This window comes from Bactrocera latifrons, unplaced genomic scaffold (assembly GCF_001853355.1).
Source record: "Bactrocera latifrons isolate USDA-ARS-PBARC rearing strain unplaced genomic scaffold, ASM185335v1 scaffold_61, whole genome shotgun sequence".
NCBI lineage: Eukaryota > Metazoa > Arthropoda > Insecta > Diptera > Tephritidae > Bactrocera > Bactrocera latifrons.
Window position 1 is genome coordinate 1081701 of NW_017537279.1, and position 14524 is coordinate 1096224.

Sequence of the window (14524 nt, forward strand, 5' to 3'; positions counted from 1 at the left end):
AAAAAAAGAAATACTTGTTAACTAAAACTTTTGTCACATTTTTTAAATTTTTTTCTTATTTAAATGTATTTTATGTGCCTATTTTAAATTTAATTTATGAAAACAATGAATATCAGCAAATTCTAGCGAAATATGCGAAACTTCAAGTGAACTGCCTTGTGTAAATTTTCGAAAAAAAACACCTATTTTTTAAGAGTTACGTATGTAAAATTAAATTTAAATAAAAAAAATATCGGCATTTATAGCTGTGTGTGTGTGCATGTGTCATTTTTACAGTTATTTTTCATACTAAATTGATTTTTATATGAATGAAAAGAAGATTTTTTAATAAAATTTAAGACAAACAGACAAAAATGGACTAACTAAAGCCAAGCAATTTTCATAAATTATTTGCAATGAAAATATGCTTATGTAACAATTACTTTACTAGTTTATTAAAGATTTCTTATTTTACCATTTCTAATATTTAAATGAAGAATGCATAAAAATTCCAAAAAAAAATATAAACAACAACATAATTTTTATTTTTATTTAAAATAAGAAAATTTTCACCCAATTTAATTCTTCTCTAATTTTTAATTAATTAGCTCCTAAATCCATTAAGTAACACCACCATCTAAAAATACGTATACCAACCGGCAATAAGCTGCGCAAAAATATTTATGTGTGTGTGCATGTAAACGAAAATACATACAAACATACATAAAATGAAATGAAATGGACAATATAAAAAAATTTGAAATTAACCAAAAAAAAATGCTGCTTACTAAGTTGAATAAAACTGCTGTACATAATATCTAAGTAAAGATTTAGCAATGTATAAATAAATTAATAAAAATATAAATAAAAAAATAAATTAATCAAATAATGTAATGCTAAATAACATTATATACACATTAATATATATATTATTGTTTAAAAGATTTTCATTTTAAGTCAAACGCAAATTTCCAATTAATGTAAATAGTTTGCTTATAAGTTGGCCATGTAAAAATTTTCAATTTATAAAATACATTTTTTTATAATTAAAAATAAATTGAAAGCAGCGGCTTTTATTTGCCGAGAAGTGGAAATATAATGCAATGAAGTGGTTTAAATTTATTCGGTTATATATGTACATATGTATATGCATATATAAAAGATACATAGGGAGCACACAAACAACAGCGTCGCATTGACGTCTGTGAAACAATGCTTTCCAACCACCAAAATGTCATAAAACGCCTAATGCTGGTGATGAATCTTGGATCCATGCTCACGACCCGGAAACAGCCGATATATCGGCCGAATATAGTAGAAAAGGTGAGCCGAAGCCAAAAACCCACGTCAAAGAAGGTCAAAAATCAAGGTAATTTTCAAGGTTTTCGGCACTACGAATTCCTTTCGAGCGGCCAAACTTTCAACAAGGAAAAATATTTGAGTTTTAAGCGTCGTTTGCGCGAAGCTATTCGTCAAAAGAGGTCGAAATTATGAGCTGACATCGCTTGGTTTTTGCACCACGATAATGCATCGTGGTATACTGCTTTAATTATTTGTGCATTTTTCGAAAAAATTTCAACCAATATCGTGTCGCAACCAAGGACAAAATCTAGACAAAATATCAAAAAAAAAAAATAAAAATAAAAAAATGTTATTCCAGATACTCATTCATCCGTATAACGTCTAAAGGGCAAAATTGTATCAGCAACTGCAGCTGTTGGGTCATCTGGAAGTTCATATTTGAATCCATTGGACTATAATTTGTGGTCATAAATGGATAATTTAGCCTGTCAAATAATTCTCTGAAATTTAGGAATTTCACTCTCAAGTTATAGGCCATTGGATCTAAACTCGACCTTGTTATTGAACTTGGGTTAATTGTCAATGCAAACGAGAAAAGAAAAGAAAAGCCATTAGGAATTAACCACAAGGTTCTCTTTCTATAGAAGAGACTAATCTACATTTGGTTCTGTGATCGATGATTCCAAGGGTGAAATATCTACCAACGATTTATTGCGAAGTCAAGCTTAAATTGCGACTATTTGTACCCTCTAACTAATTCCCATAATATAGGTTTATGCAAGGATGCAGGAACTAGAATCTCAGTGGAAAAAATTATTTGCATACCCAGTCATATAGGCGAAGAAAGAAACGAACAAAAAAAAAAAACAGACAGAATTGATCCACTCGAAGACCCTAGAGTGCCTGAGACCGAAACTCAGGTCTTAGAACACTAACAAGAGGACATACCATAAAGTTACCTTGTGGTATTGTTGATGATGAACAGATCACAAATCTTCTATTTTTATGCAAAAAGTAACTTAATAGCATTATCGGTCATTACAGTTTAAGATTTAATCTTCAGAAAATTGGTGAAGTGGATTCGGTGGAATGCACAGCATACGTTGACCTTACCTTAACCTTACCTTTGCTAATACCCCACATTTAGACGGTTGAGACTAGCGAGTGATATCATTTTAAACTTTTTTGTTATAAACTATTGTCCACTATTTGAATCACAAATTCATTTTCATGATGATCCAAACGGAAGAGGTAACGCCTACTAAATTCTTTGACTGCTTCTTTTACAGTGAATAAGTATAGATATTGGTGGAGGGCATAGTTTCTCACATATAAAAGAGCCCCCACTATGGGTGAATTACTTTTGAATTTAAATTCGCTGCGGTGATCCAGATTTGAATGTCATACGTACAGATCGGCTTTATAAAATAGCATTTTATTATATGTGAAGACACTGAGGCGGGATCTTGGCCTAAGGAGCCAGTATAGCTGCGCCAAACTCTAAGCAGAGTTCTTTCTATTTTTGCGTGATCTTATCAATTTTAATTTCTAAATATTTTGAAAATGGGTTTGTTTGTGACAACTGACCATAGAAAGATACTTGAAGACAATTTTTATGCTTGAGGCTATATACAACTTGTACGGACTTTTCGTTGTTGATGTTTTCGTTCCATTTGATGAGCCACGGTTCTCGAGCATTCAGTTGCACCTGGTGTTTTTTGGAAGCAGTATTAGGGTTGCCACTTGACGCTAGCAGTGCAGTAGGTTGCCGTCAWTGTGAAGTCAGGGTTGRTCACTGGAAGRTCTGCTGTATAAAGAATGTAAAGCACAGGGGGSAGTACACTGCCTCGAGTCACGCTAGCACGAACGGCTCTCAAACTTTGTGATCACAGCATCTAAYGTAGAWYGTCCGATTGTGCARGTAAGATTCATAACCAAATAATAAGGCACTTTTYCCTTTAACTTAAATAATATGCCTTGATGCCAGACTTTGTCAAAAGCTTGGCGGACATCGAGGAACACAGCATGGTAGTATTTATTATTTTCCATAGCATGTTTTTTAAGGTGTTCTACCCTATTATATTGCTCCATTGTGTCCTGAAAATATCTGAAGCTAAACTGATGATTCGAAATAATCTGTTTGTCTTCCAACACCAGCATAAACGTGCGTAAAAATATTCTTCCGAATACTTCCAAAATAATTACCCGTAGACTAATTGGTCGATAAGAAGTAGCTAAATGTTTAGGTGATCGGTATTCAATAACACGTACAAAACGCTTTTGCGTGCCTATTAAACTTTGTAAAACTAAGTGTGAAAAAATTATTACGAGGACAGTAAATTAATGAGGTCCATTTTCTCAATTGAGATGTCACATAACTTGGAAGAGCCACTCACTTTACTCATCTGAAGCTTGAATGAGAACCTAATCCAATGTGAAAACAAAAACAATTTACSGTTATTAGTTAAGGGAAAAAGTTCTTCATTTTGTGACACATATTTTATAATAATCACGGACAGGGTAGCTTGGCGTATTCACGCACAAAAAAAATGTAACAAAGGTAAATGAAGCGTCTAAAACACAACAAAACCACACAATGACACCGCCGCACAGCTTTTGCATCATTTAAATACACTGAGTTTGTGGATTAGAATGCCAACAATGGACAGTGGACTACAATAACAAATGAACAGTAAAAATGCAATACCTACAACAAGAAAAAAAAAAAAAACAATTACAAAAGAATGAAGCGGAAAGCTAACGAGAGCCTATTGGAATGATGGCAATAAAACAGCAGATCACTTAATGTAACAACGCCAACAACAACATAACAATAACAACAAMGTGTTCTTAGTCCATTTTGGGTATGGAAGCAAGACAAAAAGGCGCCACAGAGCAATAAACTCTGAGCAAGGCGAGTGTGGTGCACAGACAACGCCACATTTGCCACTAACTACATTTGTGGATATATGTATGTAAGTGCATTGTTATGGGCCTAACACCGTTGTTTGTTGGCATCTTTGCAAATGGTCAGCAATTTGTCACTTAGGCCGAACAGCGGCGAAAGCAGCAACATGGTCGGACGCAAAGGCGAGCCGCCATTGTACGCGTTAATTATTTAGAAAGCATGCAGATTTATTACTTTCGCCTCATTTTTTTTCTCGTAGCTGCGGTRCTGTATTGGTTTGAAGARCTCTGCTGGGATTATAATACTTTGTATTTTGAAGAGGCTTCACCTAAATGAGTACTTCTGTTGTCTGTGCTTGTTTCTAGTACTTAACTGAAGGACACATTTATACCCACTTCAGGGGGTATTCTATTCTAGAATTTTAAAAAGTTCAATTTTTTTCATATGTTTAAAGTTGAGACCCTTAAGAACATATCCTCCAAAGGATTTTTAAAAATTTCAATTATTTTAAGAGCTACAGTTACTTTAGTGACGCAGTACCCAGCCCGGTAGGTAGGTAGACTAACGGTACCGGCATTATCTCAAGTTCTATACAACCGATTTACTGGAAATTTTGTGTGAACCTTCTGCATATAATCCTTTATCCTTTATTTTTATATAATCCTTAATCCTTTGTTTTTAGTATTAAAAAAACAAAATTCAGGAATTTCAAAACAAAGTGTAAAACATTATTTTTATTTTCAGGCAGTCGCCATTTTTCAAACAAAATTGTTTTCATGTTCTCTGAAATAGCGACTATAACAGCATCCGTACTGATTTCTTTTGATTTTTTTTTCCGACCACCAGGAGAGACAGGATCAATGTTACCAGGATGCGCCATTTTTTTTTTACACCTGTCTACAAAATATGCTACGAGTGAAATTATGAACCGGAGCTTGAGACCTGCTCTGAATGGGAACTCAACAGTCATGAGTAGTTGTAATTTATTTTTGGAACCGACCTTAAAATCATACAGTGTGCAGGGTGAAACCCTACCTTTTAAAAGCGCGGCTACCGACTGGAGATGGCACAATAATGGAGGAATCTCTGCCAAGTACATGGTGAGTTCAGAAAGCAAAGGTAATACTCAAAGAACCGGTTAAGCAGCCTACGCCAGCTAAGAATTTCAAATTGGACCAACAGTTAAGCGACAAAGGTCTCTCCCTTGCTAAGAAGCCTCTAACAGGGGCAGCATCAACGTTTAGCGAAATCGCTGAAATCGCTGAAGGGGGAGAGCACAATGGTAGCAGGGAAGATGGAGCCATTTCCCTATAGAAGGAAGCGACTACTAGGGTTGGAGAAATTTTGACTAAATAAACTAGAAGCCCTGACAAAGGTGGATTTTCCACTGCGGCCTCGCGCTTGCACCAGGCTTACTTCGAACCATATCAGCACATGATATTTCTTCTGAACAGGGCGTTCATGGGTCCTCTCACTGCCGCAAAGAGTGTCATTAGTTAAGGCAGACTCGTGCTCTACCGACGCAGGAAGCGTTAGCGGCAGATCGTCGACCAACGAATTGAGCGGCTGTTAGAGTAGTTCCATATTGAGAGTCTTGCAGTCTTCCTCAGAAGGATGAAGGTCCCTAAGATTAATCTCAAGATTGCGTCAAGATAGGCACACCCTTGAAAGCACGTGTTCTTTCAAAACACAGAAGTTAAAAGGGAAACCTCCTTACTGGGCATCAGAATTATGGCAAATCAGATCCTTAAGCAAACGGCTGTTTAATAAGGCCCATAAAAATGGATTTAGTTCAGTTTGGACGGACCTTGCTATATGCAAGACTGATATAAAGGATACCAAAAAATTTTCCTGGAAAGTCTTTTGCGAAAATGTAGGGCGCTTTCACATATCCTCTGGATTTAAGCGTATCCCCGCAAAGAAGCTTTACCTATTGAGATATAATATGTGAGAGATGAATCTGTAAATTGGGTTGCGAGTTTTGAGTAGTCACTACGGCTGCTCATGAATGCACGTAGGGGTGATGTGAGCTTTTTCATGGATGGATTGAGGTTAAGGAGGAAAGGGTCGAGGCGGTGGAGTCAAGTATCGGGAGCTCCCAATCAACTCTAATTTAATAGGCTTACACGGGATGTGATTAAATACATATACTCTCCGACACTATTTGTCCAAGCTGTATAGGAAGGCGAAGTAAAATCATCTCGTCACTGCCTTCTCTATCGACCAGCTTTTAGCAGACTGAGTTTGAATTATATCAGTAGAAACTTATGCGGTGAACCAAGCGAAGTTGCTAGGGTTGATATTAAGTGCTTTAACAAATTTGTGCTAAGCACAAAACACTTCATCGCTTGATGAGAAATTGGAGGTCAACGCTTTAGGGGTTTATGAGTAACACAAAGTTCCAGGTTCTATCCGAGTTAGATTCATCAATTTTGGATCAACTTCAGGATCTAATTCTCTAAACTTAATTATGACCAGGTAGGATAAACCAACACTCGATACTCCCTGCACATCCAAGCCACAAAAGGATTGAATCACCACACCCTCACTTCATTCCATGAAACAGCAATCCAACGCATTCAAAGTCATTCGATTAGTAACCGATACCATGCGCTTTTTACTCAATCGGCGGCACCAGGAACTCGTTCCACGTGTTTGGATACTCGCCGCCCAGGCAGTCGATAACAGTGAATGTTTAGTTCTTCAATTTTCAACCATTGTGGCGATAACTTTCACCAAGGCACGAAAATAAAAACCAAGTTAACAATATCTGGATGGAAATTCTGAAAACAATAAGCTTCCTTGAAATTCGCAAAAAATATCGTGAGAAAGTATACAGTGAAGTTAGTATTCTAAGATATTTGACGGTGTGACAAGGTAGGAAAAATTAAAGAAGAGTATAGAAACCTAATCATAGCAGATGATTATTTAATCAAAGCTTTAAATGATAAAAAAAATATAAAAATTAATATTTACTAGCAGCTATAGCGCATTCGCCACCTGCTTTGCGGCATTCATCAATGAATTCCATTTATAACGAGCACTCCTGCCATCACAGCCATTACAGCTTTTATAGATTTTTTTGTGGATCGTAAAAATGTTTTTATGTTAACGCGCAAAATAGCAATTAACAATGCCATTTCATTTATTGGACGTTGTCAAATGGACGATTTATGCAGGGAATACGAGCCCATAAAGATATGATTTTTATTGGCTACCAACGCAAAAGAAGAACCAACATAACAAAGAGAGATGAAAGAGGAGGAAAGAGAGTTGAAGGAGGGAGTATAACGGGCCTATAATGCAATAAATGCAAACGCGGCAATTGCCGTAAGCATAAAACGGCCAAAATTATGCATAAAATCAGGTGCTTGGCACTCAAGGGAGTTGGTGCATGCAGAAGTAGCGTAGGTCGCAGCAAAACAAAGCCATCGATAACTGTAATCATGTGCAACTTGTCATTACGCTTGTCACTAACAAAAAAGAGACAAATATGTGCCACAACAAGCGTTCGTTTCGAATTGAGGTATGAGAGGAGAAAATAATGTGGGGGCATGTAAAAGGCGATGGATAGGACATAACGGTCAGCAACGTGCAAACGCACCGTAATTCATCGATGTCTCAGCACCAACCAGTGCCAATAACAACAAGAATATTTTCTACAAACGATTTGATGAGGTGCTTGAGCACTTTTAATTGCTGAATTAGGCTATTTAGGCACTCGCCAAGCAATAAGCAAGCAGCGGACAGCTAACGCCAGGCACGCACGCAAGCTACGAAGATGCGCACAAAACAGGGGCGAAAAATATGTGACACTGATAAGGTTGCGGCTTACAAGCGCATAGAAGTAGTAGTGGGTATTTTATAGCAGTTTCGACCATTCCTTTACCTATCAAGTATATCTTATATACTTCGCTTCACAATTTGTTGGAGCTGTATGGCAATTTGTTAGAATACCAAAAATTGTTCTGAAGTGATATTATTTTAACATTTCGCAGCAAAATTACTCTCAAAGCTGGAAATATTGCAAATAAAATATTGTATTTTTAGTACCGTGCGCGGAAATCGATTTTATCGGATTAACTACCGAAATTCGGAGTCAGTGGCTTCAACTTTAAGAGCGCTACGTCTAATTTATGGTTGTCATAAACGTCTTGTCCGATCAACAATTTTAACCCACAGGTACAGTTCCGGTGTCAGTGAGATAAAGAAATGTCCACATGTCCGAGGAAGGCCCAAATCAGTGTCTCACATATCATTCTCAAGCTGTGAGTCACAGTGATGCCCATCGTTGGGGCGAATTTTGTGAAAAGATCTTGGCGTATATCCTTACAAAATCAACTCAACGCTCGACGCAAACACTAAAGCCGCTTGAACACCAGAATCGTCGTATGTTCGTGAATTGGATTGAGAAAAAACTTTAAAATTATCCGCATTTTCATCGAAAAATCGCCTTCACGATGAAGCTCATTCCTGGCCGAATGACGTCATAAGTAAGCAAAATATGAGTTATTTTTCAGACAGCAATCCACAAGTACTAAATGAGTCACCATTGCATCCCGAATAACATAGCGAATGCCAACAAACCATCCACGATTGACGAATTTGGAAGCCAAATCTTGAGTACGACGACTACTTGTTCGATGACAGGAGATATTTAGTCTTGCCCTCCTTTACTACCAAACTCATACGCTTCGCTTCTGTATCCATTCTGCAGAAAGCAGAACTAATGACACGGTAGTTGAGGCCAGTGATACTAATATCATGGGCGTATGCCAACTGCTGTATATGCACTCTCATAGACGATTATACCTTCTCTCTACAGATCTACAGTTCGAATTATTTCTCCAGCAGTAGCTGGCAGAAGTCGCAGATAGAGAGTCGCCTTATCTAAAATCTCTTTTAGTATCGAAGAGCCTCTTGGAGCTCCTTCCCGATCCTGACGCAGCTTTTTGTGTTGCTCAACGTCAGCTTACACATATTAGCTTTGCCGGGGATACCAAGTTCAGACATAGCGACATATGTATGTAGAGGCAGTTCTTTTCGTGCTGTCGAAGGCGGTTTTAAAATTAACGTATGAAAAGTGGGTTTCGATCTTCCTTTCACAAGTCTTTTACAATCCGCGTGTTGAAAATTCGACCAGAGCCAAGTCTAAAGCCACACAGTTTATCAACGGTGGGCTTCAGGCTTTCACAGAGTACGCTCGATAAAACCTTATATGCAATGTTGAGGAGGTTTATCCCACGCTAGTTGGAGGGTGGTGGGGTTTCACTTTTTGCCATTCGAGCAGAGCACATTTAAATTCCAGTCGTCGGGCATGCTTTTGTCCACAATCTACAAAGAAGCCGTACTTCAATGGCTCGACAATCCATCGGCTCCACCGCTGCGTTGTTCTTCAGACGAGTAATACCTGTTCGAATTTCTTTATAAACGCGACGTGCAATGTCTGCTGAATTGTAATCGATTGGGGAATCGAGTTTAATATATCATGATATTATGCTTTCACTGTCATTCAGCATGGCGGAGAAGTATTCCCTCCATAATTTCAGTATGCTCTGAACATCAGCTTCCTATTCAACTCTCCGTATTTGCTGTGTGGATCTATAGATATCTGCGGTCTAGCTGCAGTATTCATTTGTATATTTGTCCAGCTTTAAAACAGCAGAAAATTATCACAAAAGAGACAATAAAAGATTGCAGAACGGAATAACTGAAAATCAACAGTTACAAGTAATGACATCAAAGGTCAATATATGGCAAAAATAACAGTACAATTGAGTGAACGAAGAGTGTATAAAAAATTAAAATAGAAATGAAAAAGGATGAGCCTGCTCTGCACACATACACTCAAGCCAAAAAAAAAAACATGAGGCAGCATAGGAGCTAACGGCACTTATGCTTTCACCAGCCTTAACATAGTGAAAGAAATTAGAAAATTTACAATAGTTCGGAGAACTCCTGACACAAAAGAGTGCTCTTTCAAAAAAAAAAAAAGTTAACAAAGAAGATGGTGAATAATTCAAAACCACAAAAACAGAAAGAATAAAATTGCTAAGTAGTTGATAAAAAAAATAGGCTGAGGTCAAGCATAGAACGAGATTACAAAAAAAGTTTTTTTCTCTCGCTTCTTATTTACATTTACGGTTTTAGACCTCTACCTACTTAGATGAAAAGATTTCAATAATCGAGTGCACAAAAAACAGACAAAACTAAGACTTCAATGCTCGCAAATGGTTATCAAACAAACCAAACTACACACACACACACCAAGCAATGGCACACCGATGAATAATGACCGAGTTGTTAAATGAAAATACGAAATGTGTTCAACAAGATAAAGCAAGGCTAACTAAGCAGGACAAAAAAGTGGAATAAAAAGTAGAAACGGAAAGAAAGTAGAAAGCAAAGAGCAAAACAAATAGAAAAGACTGTAACCCGACCGCTGAAATGAAACAGGAGACTGTGCGCTCATTATTCGGTCATCCATAGCATTGTTTGCCTAAGCCTAACAGCCTTTGACCAACTGATATGATAAAGATACTGCTTGTAGCCGCACCACCGGTCACTATTCGCACTCAACTTTTGTCTATTTCTCTGCTAAGTAGTTTGCTGCTTTGTATAGGGTTAAGGGTTTTGTGGTTACCCACACTAAGTGGGCATTTCAGGACTTCAAGAAGAAATTCGGCCGTTGTAGTGAGCACGTCAGATTTTTTCGGGTAGCCAATTGGTAAATGCTTAGTGTCAAAAAAGAAGTTAGAAACTTTTCTGTAGAAATAGTACACTGCAAATAAATTGATATTAATTTTACTTTGAAAGCTAAAAATGTGTTATGTGTTCACTAGCAAGTCTTATGCTGAATAAGATACCGTTTCTTACTATGTTTCTCATAACAGAAGTTCATAAAATAGGCGGCGATGTTCTCTTGGAAACCCTATTCTCAAGATTGGCTTAGTAGTCACCATTTCTTATCAAATACGAACATTAAAATAGTTACAAACCCTTGAGTAGCATTAATTTTTCTTTATTCCAGCAACAAATTGCCACAATCAGATCATTTTTAAGATTTTGTACCCAATTGCAGCGACTATGTGAATTTCATGAATAAGATCTATGTACTAACTCCATAATCCGCACTTCGCTCAGTGTTTATAAGTCGGTTGTTACCACTTTATACCAGTCTTTTGCATTTATACCAGATGTTTCTTCGATTCGCTATTTCACTATACATGGTTGAAGACAAGTAGTGGATTGTATGTAATTAATTAATAGCATTGACAACAAGCGTTAATCCGGATTAACCGCATTAATGAGGATTCATTTTTGCTAACTCTTATTTAATCGTCAAAATTTTAGAGAGTTTGCTGCATTTTCGTTGGTTACATTGTTAAAAATGGTCAATTTTAATCTATTCTGATTGAAGAACAAACAACACTGACAGCAGTTTTTCGATTTTTCAATAATAGAACAAGAAGTTTTATATTATGATGTTATTTTATGCGGCAGATTTAAAATATTATATTGAAATGTTTTTTAAAACTTGGTCAGCCAACAATCGCAATGTTTATCTTCTAACCATTTTCATTGAAAATATTATAAAATTGGCTATCAGCTGTTTATGAGAGTTTCCAACTCGCATAGCTGCCGTCTCTCACCTACAAATTTTGATCTGATTAAGTGCGAAATTAATCCGGATTAACGCTGCCGTCTCCAGGCTCAACAATGCTCTCTTTCTGTATTTTACTGAACAGAAGCAAGAGTAAATGAGTAACATTTTGAGTTGGGGAGTTCCTCAACAACATGGCGACACTTCGCACCTGATATCTCTGAGGAAGAAGGAGAAGCCGAAGTTTAGTCCATTTCTACATTTTGCATAGCACTAGGACATTCCCTACTCTTTTGAGTAGAACTGAATCTGAAATTTTGTAAGTGGCACATGCTTGGCGTTTGCATTAACGATTTTGAGATGTCTCCGATACAGAAGCCAGGAATTGATAACTTCGATTCCCAGGCTCCATTGACATAGTTTCATTTACCACTTATTGGAGCGATGTTTCACTTTATACAACTTCATAAGCATGTCTACAAGATCAACTCCACCCATGTGTTTATTTTATTTAAAAATTAAAGATGGCCTCGGAATTTCAAAATTTAATTTTTAATTTTTTTTCTTTTCCATTCCAAGGCTTACATTTATCGATTGGTTCATCTCCTAAAAATGTTGATGATTTTGGCTTATTATCTAGTGATAGATGCACCTCGCTCCTGTCGACCTATAGTTGAAAAATTCGATGAAATTGTGGAAAGATTGACCAGGACCGTCATATAAACAGCATTAACATCATGAATTTCCTGTGAGAAATTTAATGGAGCGAATTAACATCTGGGTTTTTTTTTTTGGATAAAACGAAATGAAATCGAACCATTTCCGAAGCGAATGGTAACAGACGGGGAGTGGATCAAATACAACCATAATATGCGAAAAAGATCATATTCCAAGAACAAATGCTCGCAATACCAGGATTGATGCTTCGAAAGGCGTGTTTGCTGGGATTGACAAGGAATCACGCATTACGAGCTGCTCTAGTAGTCTGGTTGAACAAATCACATTTTAATGTCAAAAACTGATTAGATTGCAGCACGTAATCGGAAAAAACGGCCAGAACTGATCAACAGAAAGGGCTTCGTCTTCCATTAGGACAACGCTAGACTACACACACCTTTGATGACTTGGCAAAAATTGAGAGAGCTTCGCTGGAAGTTTTGACGCATCCACCATGAAGCACTGACATTGCACTATCGGACTGTCAATAATTCGATCAACGCAGAATTCCCTTAATGTATGTAATGTTGACTTCAAAAGAAGCCTGTGAAAATACCGTCTCGCACTTTTTCGCCGAGAAACCAGAGAAGTTTTGCATTGATGAAATGACAAAAAGTGGGCAAACAAATGATCATTAAAATTCATTATAAATATTAAAAAAAAAGTTAAAATTTGTTTAGAAATACGAAAAGACTTTTTCGACTACCCTATACATATATCACTGAGATGTGTGTTTTAAAGCGGTTTTTGTGTCTTTGACTTTTTAAACGATGTCAAAACTAGAAGTTGCTTATAAGCATCTTTGAAGCTGTAAACCCTTTAAAACTGGCCATAAAATTTGGTAATTTAGTACACTGCTTAGTTGATTTTTAGCTCTTCTTGGGACTTAGTTTGAAATTTTTTGTTGAAATATTCCATCTATAAATATATTTTTTGAATAATTAATAATAATTTGAAAAGATTGGCGTTAAAATTCTTTTAGTCGAATTAAGAAATATTTCCTATAAAGTTTTTCTCTCACTGCACCATTCCATTCGGCTACAATTTGCGAATATTTGATTAGGCCTCAACTAACTAAGGACATTGAAATATTTATTTACTTTTACACGCAAATTCCCAAATTCCTATTCTTTAAGAGTTTTACAGCAGCTACTTTCACTAACAAGGCAAATGGAATTGAAAGCTTGCGGCTAGGCGAAAAGGTCACAAAGAAGATGAATGTATTTTCTTATCGCCGGACACGATGCATCTTCACTCGTTAGCTGTCAAATTGTGTTAAACGAAGTTCGAATGCATAGCGCTTATACTACGCACACCAACACATACACACACATTTATATTTTTATATGCACACGCATACCTATGAAAGCGTGCTACAAAGAATAAGCGCAAATGAAGATTATATTAGTGAAAAAACACACATTTACACTTCTGCTTTGAGTGTGTGTGTGTGTGTGCAGTGCAAACGGAGCAGCCTGCTGTGTTGCGACGGCACTCACTGGCTTTGCGGTCACAATCGAAATGTCACATTCATATAAATATATATGTCTGTATTGAAGTGTGTGTATAATCTATTATTGCTTTTCCTATTTCTCACACTGTCCGATTTAATTTTTTACGTTTTCCAACATTGACTGCCACTTTGACAGCATCTTAACTAATATTATACCCGATTTCCGGTGGTTTATGGCTTACGACTGTCAACGCTATCTCAGCACATGGACAACGAGGTGTTTGCTTATCTGCCACTGGGTCGAAAGTGTGGCTTCGTGTGTACAATGTATGTGTATGCTTAAAGTACAAAATCAGTGAATAGGGTGAACTAGCAGAGTGAGGGTGGATCGAGTAATATATTTTCCAATAGTATTAGTGAGATTTAAGCAGATAGCATTAACTGGGTTATATGTGCGATTACATGTAGGTATGTACACATGCTCCCATATATACATTTATATACATATGTAGTATATATGTACATATGTAACGATGTATGCGACTTGTCAGCTCTTATAAAT